General features: G+C 39.6%; 1 protein-coding gene across 2 annotated transcripts in view; it reads left to right on the top strand.

Annotated features, from left to right (window-relative positions):
• Window positions 1–12,890, top strand: part of mapkapk3 (MAPK activated protein kinase 3) — an 85,165-nt gene that overhangs the window by 18,636 nt on the left and 53,639 nt on the right. The gene's annotated exons all lie outside the window — the stretch shown is intronic.

Genomic DNA, 12,890 nt, shown 5'->3' with positions numbered 1-12,890 from the left:
GTTTAAATATTAACTGTCAGTTTACTGTACTGTGCCAACTGTACTACTATATGAGTACGTGTTTTCTATTGTTTCATTGAAAATAAAACAGCAAAGTCCATTTGGCTGTCATCTGTTTTAATTATGAGACACAATTGTGTCAAAGTCATGATTTTTTTTTGTTCATGCTTGAAATAAGAAATGATTACTTTAAAAAAGTAGTTTTATACTTGTGAGTGTTGATGACACAGCTTTGCAACACTTGATATTCTAGTTTCAAGCATGTTTTACTCAATATAGGTCAGGGGTCGGCAACCTTTACCAGTCAAAGAGCCATTTTGACCAGTTTCGCAAATGATAGAAAACAATGGGAGCCGCAAAATTTCTTGAAATTTTAAATGAAATAACACTGTATAAAAAGTTTTTTTTTTGCTTTGTGCTATGTATAAACCAGGGGTCTCAGACACGCGGCCCACACTTTTATATGGAATTTGAAAGCTGGTGCGGCACGCGGGTTTTAAATGAATGGCGCTTGCCAGCGTCATGCGTGCCGTGATGGTACAGCATATAGCACCCACTACAACCAGCGTGCCTGATCAGCCACATGTTGTACGGTGTTTCCGCTTGCTCACTTAAGAGACAGCAAAGCATACTTGGTCAACAACCACACAGGTTACACTGACGGTGGCGGTATAAAAAAAACTATAACACTCTTACTAATAATGCGCCACACTGTGAACCCACACCAAACAAGAATGACAAACACATTTCGGGAGAACATCTGCACAGTAACACAACATAAACACAACAGGACAAATACCCAGAATCCCATGCAGCCCTAACTCTTCCGGGATACATTATGCACCCCCGCTACCAAACCCCGCCCACCTCAACCGACGCAAATATTATGTTTAAACACCTGTTACTTACTAACTATATGTGTTAAACATGCTTGTATTATGTTTATACAGCTTTAACTTATTAACTACAAGTAAAACATGCTTGTATTATCTTTAAACACCTTTATCTTATTAACTATATGTGTTAAACATGCTTGTATTATCCTTAAACACCTTTAACTTGTTAACAATATTAACTATATGTGTTAAACATGCTTGTATTACCTTTAAACGCCTTTAACTTATTAACAATATGTGTGTTAAACATGCTTGTTTTTTATTTAAACACCTTTAACTTATTAACTATTTGTGTTAAACATGCTTGTATTATCTTTAAACACCTTAAACTTATTAACTATATGTGTTAAACATGCTTGTATTATGTAGGGGCGGGGGGGGGGGGGGGGGTTGATGTGTGAGGGAGCAGGGTTGGGGTGGGGGCGGGGTTTGGTGGTAATAATAATAATAATAATAATAACTGGGATTTATATAGCGCTTTTCTAAGTACCCAAAGTCGCTTTACATGTAGAACCCATCAATCATTCACACCTGGTGGTGGTAAGCTACTTTCATAGCCACAGCTGCCCTGGGGTAGACTGACGGAAGCGTGGCTGCAATTTTGCGCCAACGGCCCCTCCGACCACCACCTATCATTCGTCATTCAATTCACCGGTGTGAGTGGCACCGGGGGAAAAGGGTGAAGTGTCCCGCCCAAGGACACAACGGCAGCGATTTTTGGATGGTAAGAGGCGGGGAGCGAACCTGCAACCCTCAGGTTTCTGGCACGGTTGCTCTACCCACTACGCCATGCCGCCCCTGGTAGCAGGGGTGTATAATGTAGCCCGGAAGAGTCAGGGCTGAATGGGATTCTGGGTGTTTGTTCTGTTGTGTTTATGTTGTGTTAAGGTGCAGATGTTCTCCCGAAATGTGTTTGTCATTCTTGTTTGGTTTTGGTTCAAAGTGTGGCGCATTATTAGTAAGAGTGTTAAAGTTGTTTTATAAGGTCACCGTCAGTGTAACCTGTGTGGCTGTTGACAAAGTATGCCTTGCTGTCACGTGCGTGTGCAAGCAGAAGATGTATATTGTATAACAAGTGTTGGGCTGGCACGCTGTTAATACAGATTGTAGAGAGCGCCAAATGTTGTACCTTCATGGCACGCCCTTATTATAGCTGTAAGGGTGGAAATCGGTGAATATTAATCCCGGGAGTTTTCTGCGAGAGGCACTGAAATCCGGAAGTCTCACGGGAAAATTGGGGGGTTCAGCAAGTAAGCTGCTGAGCCGCATCAGAGTGATCAAATGATATAGGTCATCAAATCTCAGCAACAAGCTGTAATATCTTACTGAAGTCATTTAGGACCAAAACCCTTAAAACAAGTAAAACACTCTAACATAAAATCTGCGTAGTGAGAAGAATTATCTTATCAGACAAGAAAATAAGCAAATATCACCCTTATTTGGAATATTTAATATTACTTAGATTTCAGTTTTTGCAGTGTAAGTCTAAGTCTAAGAACTAATGAATAGTGAGATGGAAGATTGTCCACTCCAAACTGATTAGCAATAACTCTGTGTTCTGCACAACTGGCAAGCTTGTACAGAACAACAGGAACCATATCTGAAGTAGTACTCGGGCACGGACAGTCTGTTTCTTCGGAATTAAAACTCCTTCCATCAATCCACAGAACTCATTGAATGAACGTTGAGACATTTGAAAGTTTTCTTTCCATTCTCCGTCCAAAAATCTCTTCAAAACAACTCTCTCCCACCAGTCTTTGCTTTGGACCCGCAATAAAGAGCGATTTGTGAGGAGCTGCAAAGAAACCTTGCTTTGGTGTGACATCATAGGTCAATGGGAAAAGCAATACATTTATTTGCGCTAAAAGGAATGAAGTGATCGGGAGGGGAGGCACACGGCGTTTGACCAATAGGTTGAATTTACTTAAAGTCACATATAGCTCAATAAATATGCAAAGTTTGAAGTGGTGCCAGCGAGCATCTGTTGTCATAGCGTTGTGGGCAGTATTTTACCTCTCTCTCAAAGTAAAAATGCCCTATTCTTGTGTTGTTTTAGGTCAAAGGTGTCAAACGCAAGGCCTGCAACATCATTTTATCTGGCCCGCAAACACCTTGAAATGATACGTGTTAGAGATGTCTGATAATGGCTTTTTTGCATATATTGTCCAACTCTTGATTACCGATTCCGATATCAACCGATACCGATATATACAGTCATGGAATGAACACATTATTATGCCTAATTTTGTTGTGATGCCCCGCTGGATGCATTAAACAATGTAACAAGGTTTTCCAAAATAAATCAACTCAAGTTATGGAAAAAAATGCCAACAGCATATTTATTATGCACAGGGGCATTTTTTTTTACCACTGTGTTACATGGCCTTTCCTTTTAACAACACTCAGTAAACGTTTGGGAACTGAGGAGACCAAATTTTTGAAGCTTTTCAGGTGGAATTCTTTCCCATTCTTGCTTGATGTACAGCTTAAGTTGTTCAACAGTCCGGGGGTCTCTGTTGTGGTATTTTAGGCTTCATATTGCGCCACATATTTTCAATGGGAGACAGGTCTGGACTACAGGCAGGCCAGTCTAGTACCCGCACTCTTTTACTATGAAGCCACGTTGATGTAACACGTGGCTTGGCGTTGTCTTGCTGAAATAAGCAGGGGCGTCCATGGTAACGTTGCTTGGATGGCAACATATGTTGCTCCAAAACCTGTATGTACCTATCAGCATTAATGGTGCCTTCACAGATGTGTAAGTTACCCATGTCTTGGGCACTAATACACCCTCATACCATCACAGATGCTGGCTTTTACACTTTGCGCCTAAAGCAATCCGGATGGTTCTTTTCCTCTTTGGTCCGGAGGACACGACGTCCACAGTTTCCAAAAACAATTTGAAATGTGGACTCGTCAGACCACAGAACACTTTTGGCTTGGCGTTGTCTTGCTGAAATAAGCAGGGGCGTCCTTGATAACATGATAAATGATGCTGGCTTTTGAACTTTGCGCCTAGAACAGGGGTCGGCAACCCGCGGCTCTAGAGCCGCATGCGGCTCTTTAGCGCCGCCCTAGTGGCTCTCTGGAGCTTTTTAAAAAAGGTATGAAATATGGAAAAAGATGAGGGGGAAAAAATATATTTTTCATTTTAATATGGTTTCTGTAGGAGGGCAAACATGACACAAACCTCCCTAATTGTTATAAAGCACACTGTCAGCTTTATTGATTCGAGTATTTGGCGAGCGCCGTTTTGTCCTACTAATTTTGGCGGTCCTTGAACTCACCTTAGTTTGTTTACATGTATAACTTTCTCCGACGTTCTAGGACGTGTTTTATGCCACTTCTTTTTCGGTCTCATTTTTTCCACCAAACTTTTAAGGTTGTGCGTGAATGAACAGAGGTGAGTTTTGTTGATGTTATTGATTTGTGCGGAGTGCTAATCGGGCATTTTTGGTCACTGCATGCAAGCTAATCGATGCTAACATGCTATTTAGGCTAGCTATACGTACATATTGCATCATTATGCCTCATTTGTAGCTATATTTGAGCTCATTTAGTTTCCTTTAAGTCCTCTTAATTCAGTTTATATCTCATGACACACTATATGTATGTAATATGGCTTTTAATTTTTTGCGGCTCCAGAAAGATTTGTTTTTGTATTTTTGGTCTAATATGGTTCTTTCAACATTTTGGGTTGCCGACCCCTGACCTAGAACAATCCGAAGTAGGGTTGTCCGATAATGACTTTTTGCCGATATCCGATATTCCGATATTGTCCAACTCTTTAATTACCAATACCGATGTCAACCGATACCGATATCAGTCGTGGAATTAACACATTATTATGCCTAATTTGGACAACCAGGTATGGTGAAGATAAGGTACTTTTTTTTTTTAATTAATAAAATAAAATAAGATAAATAAATCAAAAACATTTTCTTGAATAAAAAAGAAAGTAAAACAATATAAAAACAGTTACATAGAAACTAGTAATTAATGAAAATTTGTAAAATTAAGTGTTAAAGGTTAGTACTATTAGTGGACCAGCAGCACGCACAATCATGTGTGCTTACGGACTGTATCCCTTGCAGACTGTATTGATATATATTGATATATAATGTAGGAACCACAATATTAATAACAGAAAGAATCAACCCTTTTGGGAGGTTTTTTGGGTTGGTGCACTAATTGTAAGTGTATCTTGTGTTTTTTATGTTGATTTAATAAAAAATAAATACATTTAAAAAAAAAACGATACCGATAATAAAAAAAACGATACCGATAATTTCCGATATTACATTTTAACGCATTTATCACATCTCTATTCCGAAGGGTTCTTTTCCTCTTTTTTCTGGAGGACACAGCGTCCACAGTTTCCAAAAACAATTTGAAATATGGACTCGTCAGACCACAGAACACTTTTGCACTTTGCATCAGTCCATCTTAGATGAGCTCGGGCCCAGCGAAGCCGACGGCGTTTCTGGGTGTTGTTGATAGGGATGATGTTGGAAACCGGTTCTCCCGATTGTTCAATAAGAAAAGAACCGATTCCATGGGTTCAAATCCCTTTTTGAGAACCGGTTCCCGTTATCGAAGCCACTATACCGTATTTTCACGACCATAAGGCGCACCGTGTCAGTTACGGGTGCTATTTCTATATTTAACGCATAAATAAGGCGCAGCACGTCTATGGCTTGTGGAACTCAATGCCATACTTGCCAACCTTGAGACCTCCGATTTCGGGAGGTGGGGGGTGGAGGGTGGGGGGCGTGGTCGGGGGTGGGTGGGGTGGGGCGTGGTTGGGGGCGTGGTTAAGAAGGGGGGAGTATATTGACAGCTAGAATTCACCAAGTCAAGTATTTCATATATATATATATATATATATACATCCTGAAAATATGCAAACAAAACGGTGTTTGGATAATTGATACTTCAAACTTGCATAAATAAATATTAAGGAATATAACATAACTTGGCTTCTGAGAGCTTCAAAATGTAATGAATAAAATGCTAAAGTTGTTGATAAACAAGCAATTATTTTAATAATTAAATATGGTCATTTTAAATGACTTATTATGATCATTTAAAATTAATTATTTCAAATATGTTTATTTTAATTCTATGGCTGGATGTAATAAGGAGTCAGAAAAAATACAAAAAAAAATACAATTAATTTTGATGTTTTAGCAAAATCTAATAAAAATGTATTTATTTTTTTTTTTTAATTAATAGATATATTTATTTTTAGGTAAGATAAACAAAATAATAGTCTGGATGATTTAGTTCTTGTCACCCTGTTGTCCTCCTGTCGTGAAAAAAGGCTGTCCTCACTCGGGTCCGCATGGAGCTGGAGGGGGCGTGGCCTCCAGCTCCGGCTGAAAATCGGGAGATTTTCGGGAGAATATTTGTCCCGGGAGGTTTTCGGGAGAGGCGCTGAATTTCGGGAGTCTCCCAGAAAATTCGGGAGGGTTGGCAAGTATGCTCAATGCACACACAACCTATCTGGATTCGATAAGAGGTTCGATAAGGAATCGGTTCGATAAGAGAATTCGATAATGTGCTCGAACTCGATAATTTATTATCGAACATCATCCCTAGTTGTTGATAAATGGCTTTCGCTTTGCAAAGTAGAGTTTTAAGATGCACTTACAGATGTAGAGACGAACCGTAGTTACTGACAGTGGTTTTCTGAAGTGTTCCTGTGCCCATGTGGTGATATCCTTTACACACTTTTCTTTCTTTCTTTAGTTTATTTCGAACATGAACACACTTACATCATAATACATCACACAATTTCATATCATTTCATTTTACATCATGCCCGAAAAGGAGTAGGAAGAAGCAAAGCTTGTTTAATCCTACCCCTTTCCCACTTCAAAGCGTTTACAAATATATAGAATCATTTGCTGACCTTTTTATATAATAAAATAACATCTATGAATTAGTATACAACAGTTTTGTAATATGTAATTAATTAATTAATTCAGTCATTATTAACATACTGAGATGAAGAATATCTTATTTTCAATAAGGTTGAAAGTATTTCTCATAATTGTTCTTCTTTGTACTCTGTAAGCACTATTATTTTGAACAACCTCTTAAACTGGATCATATCAGTACAATTTTTAACTTCTTTACTTAATCCATTCCATCATTTAATTCCACATACTGATATGCTAAAAGTTCTAAGTGTTGTACGTGCATATAAATGTTTTAAATTATTTTTTCCTCTAAGGTTATATTTCTCCTCTTTAGTTGAGAAGAATTGTTGTACATTCTTTGGTAGCAGGTTATAGTTTGCTTTGTACATCATTTTAGCTGTTTGCAATTTTACCAAATCACCGAACTTTAATATTTTTGACTTAATAAATAAAGGGTTTGTATGTTCTCTATATCCAACATTATGTATTATTCTAACTGATCTTTTTTGTAACACTGATGTCGCTTTTTGATGAGGTACCGCCTGAGGGATCGAAGGTCCGTAATATCATCGCTTACGTGCAGTGATTTCTCCAGATTCTCTGAACATTTTGATGATATTACGGACCGTAGATGGTGAAATCCCTAAATTCCTTGCAATAGCTGGTTGAAAAATGTTGTTCTTAAACTCTTTGACTATTTGCTCACGCATTTGTTCACAAAGTGGTGACAACTCGCCACATCCTTGTTTGTGGAAGCTGCATTTATACCCAATCATGGCACCCACCTGTTCCCAATTAGCCTGTTCACCTGTGGGATCTTCCAAAGAAGTGTTTGATGAGCATTCCTCAACTTTCTCAGTATTTTTTGCCACCTGTGCCAGCTTTTTTGAACCGTGTTGCAGGCATCAAATTCCAAATGAGCTAATATTTGCAAAAAATAAAGTTTTTCCAGTTCGAACGTCAAGTATCTTGTCTTTGCAGTCTATTTAATTGAATATAAGTTGAAAAGGATTTGCAAATCATTGTTTTTATTTACCATTTACACAACGTGACAACTAGTTAGTATTATTTGCGGATGATACAACAGTGTTTTGTTCAGGAGAGAACACACAGAAGATACTACAAATAATAACAGAAGAAATTAACAAATTAAAAAGATGGTTTGACAAAAACAGACTATTGTTGAATCTCAGTAAAACTAAAATAATGCTATTTGGTAACAGTAGAAGAGAAAGTCAAACACAAATACAAATAGACGGAATAGAAATTGAAAGAGTAAATGAAACCAAATTTCTAGGTATAATGATTGATGATAAATTGAACTGGAAATCTCACGTAAAAAATATACAACATAAAGTAGCAAGAAACACGTCAATAATGAATAAAGCAAAACATGTTCTAGACAAAAAATCACTTCATATTCTCTACTGCTCACTAGTGTTACCATATCTGAGTTATTGTGCAGAAATATGGGGAAATAATTACAAAAGTACACTTCATTCATTAACGGTGTTACAAAAAAGATCAGTTAGAATAATACATAATGTTGGATATAGAGAACACACAAATCCTTTATTTATTGAATCAAAGATTCTGAAATTCTACGACATAGTGAATTTGCAAACAGCTAAAATGATACACAAAGCAAACTATAACCTGCTACCCAAGAATATACAACAATTCTTCTCAAAAAAAGAGGAGAAATATAATCTTAGGGAGAAATGTAATTTAAAACATTTGTATGCACGTACAACACTTAAGACCTTCAGTATATCAGTATGTGGAATTAAATTATGGAATGGATTAAGCAAAGCAATCAAACAATGTACTAATATGATCCACTTCAAGAAACTCTTCAAACTTAAAGTGTTTACAAAGTACAAAGAAGAAGAACCATGATAAACATTCTGAATTTATTTAACTCATCCATTCTTTCATTCTTTCACTCACAAAATAATCTTACTTATCTCAACATATGAAATGTAACTTACTTCACCAATTATCATTTATTTACTTATTTTATTGTGATTACTTAAGGAGTATATTGTGAATAAATTGAGAACAGGAAGTGAACAAAAGTTGTAGCAACTGTTATGTAAAAGAAAAGGGGTAGGATTAAATAAGCTCTGCTTCTTCCTACTCCTTTTCGAACATGTTGAAAAGAGAAACTGGAGATTGTGATGTATCATGTTGTATACTTGCATGTTCGAATTAAACTCAAACTCAACTCAATTCACTGGTTTTGGGGTTTGTAGAACAGAGTTGGTTAGCTGATCACTGTCAAAAATTCCCTGTTTGAACCCTTTTTCTTTATTGCCTTTTGAATACAGAGCCAACTTGTGGTAACTAATACGATATACTGTGTTTGGGTTGCGTGTTGGAATACAGCCTCCATGTAGACGTGAGAGGAGGCTGTTAATTGGTTGAGCAAAATGAAGCCAATCTGTGTTTAGAGACTTATCAGCACATGAGATGACTCACTCCCTCTCTGTGATTCTTGTAGTTTTTAATCCACTCTTTATACATCACCGCTAAGTCTGCAGTGCAGGAAATGAGGGTTGTAAAGCCATAAAAATGAGCTCCCAACAACAAAAGCTCTCATTATTTTGATCAAAGTCACCTTTCATGTGAGTAGTCACACCCTACGCCAGATAGACTTCTCCTTTCAACCTGTCTGTTGTGCACACACGCTATCACTTCCTTATCCACACATCCAGTCGGAAGCTGTTACTGACTAGAGTTTCTACTTCTTGAATCAACAAATAAGCAGGTTACTTGTCTCTAATCAGTTTTGAATGTCCATATGTCCATGAGTCAGCCCCCTTGTGGTGCGACCAGAGTGGCCTTGGTGTGAAAAGTGGATCACTCCATGGCTGTCATATCCAAAAATACACACTGACTGGACATGCACACTATGTCCGTGTGTACCACCTGCTGTCCGCGTACGTGTTGTTATTCATGACACACACTACGGTCGTACACAACCAAAACAGCACTATATGCGTATTTTGAATTTCTTAAAGAAATCATTATTGCTGCTCACCGGTCGCTCCAAACAGGATAAACAGTAGAAACTAGATAAAGAACTGATTAGCTGTTTATTGGGTAGTAACAGTACGTGTATTTGTATTGAACCGTTTCGGTTCGGTTCGGTTCGGAGGTGTACCGAACGAGTTTCCACACGAACATATTAAGTAGCCGCATAAGCTAAAGCAGGGGTGCTCATTACGTCGATCGCGATCTACCGGTCGATCTCGGAGGGTGTGTCAGTCGATCACCAGCCAGGCATTAAAAAAATAGTCCTAAAGATGAGCGATCATAAATCTTCACTATGACGTCACTTTCGTCACTTGATTGACATTCACGGCACCCGAGGGTCTTCTGAGATGACGCTGGCTGCTGCCAGATCATTAAAATTACCGACTGGAAGGTGAGAAACACTTTATTTCAACAGACTCTGGCGCCGTACCTGTCGTCAAAACTCCAAAGACCGACTGCACAGTTGCACAATAAAAGCTCTGCTTCATCCTGCCTGCGCTACCAAAATAAGAGTCTCAGAAAGCTGGCGTGCACAAGCTAGCAAGCTACGGAGTTTGCCGACAATGTGTTTCTTGTAAAGTGTATACAAAGGAGTACGGAAGCTGGACAAATAAGATGCCAAAAACCAACCACTTTCATGTGGTATTGGACAGAAAGGAGGACTTTTTTTCTCCTCCATTCGAAAATGCGGATGTTATCATCACCACTGTCTGATTCCAATCAATGCAAGTCATCACAATCAGGTAATACACCAACTTATATTCTTGTCTTCATGAAAGAAAGGAATCTATATGTGTTAAACATGCTTGTATTATCTTTAAACACCTTTAACTTGTTAACAATATTAACTATATGTGTTAAACATGCTTGTATTATCTTTAACCACCTTTAAGTTGTTAACAATATTAACTATATGTGTTAAACATGCTTGTATTATCTTTAAACACCTTTAATGTATTAACAATATTAACTATATGTATTAAACATACTTGTATTATCATTAAACACCTTTAATGTATTAACAATATTAACTATATGTGTTAAACATGCTTGTATTATCTTTAACCACCTTTAACTTGTTAACAAAAACATATATTTCATAAATAAGTAAATATCAAAATTATATATATGAATGAGGTAGATCCCCACGACTTGATCAATTGAAAAGTAGCTCGCCTGCAGAAAAAGTGTGAGCACCCCTGAGCTAAAGTCTTAACAAGCTGCTACGCTTCGTTCTGCCTCTGTCTCTGTCAGTCCTCTACACAGCACCCAGCATTGTCCCACCCACACAACCATCTGATTGGTTACACACGGAGTGGTAACAGCCAATCAGCAGTGACATAAACGTAAACGGCAGCTCCGCTCGCTCGCAGTCCTGTCTTGGGGTGAAGGCTAATTAGCTTTTAGCGTAACGTTTTTGTGTGCGTGTGTTTGCGTGTGTGTGTGTGTGTGTGTTACGGACAGCAAAGCCCTGTCTGTCTGTCTGTTATTTCATTTTACCCTTTTCTGTGTTGATTGAGCTGTGTAGAAGCAGCAAAAAAGGACATTATGTTAAATGAAGAGTTTCTGTCTCTGATAGTTGATATAATAATGTAAGTGCATCATTAAGCCTACATGAACTCCATGGTGTTCAGGGATGAATAGTCTCTCCTATTGCTATTGTAGCATTTTTTCAGCTATAGTTACATTAATCATTAGAAATGCAGCAGCCTAGTTTTGAATTGCAGGGTCCCTGCTATCACATGTTGATCAAAAATATAACATTTACATAATAAATCAACTACAGGCTTCCCAAATGCTGTAATAAATTAAGCATGATGAGTTGACTCTGCAACATCGCGTGGACATCGGGGGCGGTACCTCTGGATTGGCAGACCGGGGTGGTGGTTCCTCTCTTTAATAAGGGGAACCGGAGGGTGTGTTCCAACTATCGTGGGATCACTCTCCTCAGCCTTCCTGGTAAGGTCTATTCAGGTGTACTGGAGAGGAGGCTACGCCGGATAGTCGAACCTCGGATTCAGGAGGAACAGTGTGGTTTTCGTCCTGGTCGTGGAACTGTGGACCAGCTCTATACTCTCGGCAGGGTCCTTGAGGGTGCATGGGAGTTTGCCCAACTAGTCTACATGTGCTTTGTAGACTTGGAGAAGGCATTCGACCGTGTACCCCGGGAAGTCCTGTGGGGAGTGCTCAGAGAGTATGGGGTAACGGACTGTCTTATTGTGGCAGTTCGGTCCCTGTATGATCAGTGTCAGAGCTTGGTCCGCATTGCCGGCAGTAAGTCGGACACGTTTCCAGTGAGGGTTGGACTCCGCCAAGGCTGCCCTTTGTCACCGATTCTGTTCATAACTTTTATGGACAGAATTTCTAGGCGCAGTCAAGGCGTTGAGGGGATCCGGTTTGGTGGCTGCAGGATTAGGTCTCTGCTTTTTGCAGATGATGTGCTCCTGATGGCTTCATCTGGCCAGGATCTTCAGCTCTCGCTAGATCGGTTCGCAGCCGAGTGTGAAGCGACTGGGATGAGAATCAGCACCTCCAAGTCCGAGTCCATGGTTCTCGCCCGGAAAAGGGTGGAGTGCCATCTCCGGGTTGGGGAGGAGACCCTGCCCCAAGTCGAGGAGTTAAAGTACCTCGGAGTCTTGTTCACGAGTGAGGGAAGAGTGGATCGTGAGATCGACAGGCGGATCGGTGCGGCATCTTCAGTAATGCGGATGCTGTATCGATCCGTTGTGGTGAAGAAGGAGCTGAGCCGGAAGGCAAAGCTCTCAATTTACCGGTCGATCTACGTTCCCATCCTCACCTATGGTCATGAGCTGTGGGTTATGACCGAAAGGACAAGATCACGGGGTACAAGCGGACGAAATGAGTTTCCTCTGCCGGGTGGCAGGGCTCTCCCTTAGAGATAGGGTGAGAAGCTCTGTCATCCGGGGGGAGCTCAAAGTAAAGCCGCTGCTCCTCCACATCGAGAGGAGCCAGATGAGGTGGTTCGGGCATCTGGTCAGGATGCCACCCGATCGCCTCCCTTGGGAGGTGT

Source organism: Nerophis lumbriciformis, linkage group LG38 (assembly GCF_033978685.3).
Source record: "Nerophis lumbriciformis linkage group LG38, RoL_Nlum_v2.1, whole genome shotgun sequence".
In the NCBI taxonomy this organism is placed as follows: Eukaryota; Metazoa; Chordata; class Actinopteri; order Syngnathiformes; family Syngnathidae; genus Nerophis; species Nerophis lumbriciformis.
Note: the sequence above shows the minus strand (reverse complement) of the source record. Positions and strands in the feature narration are given on the sequence as shown.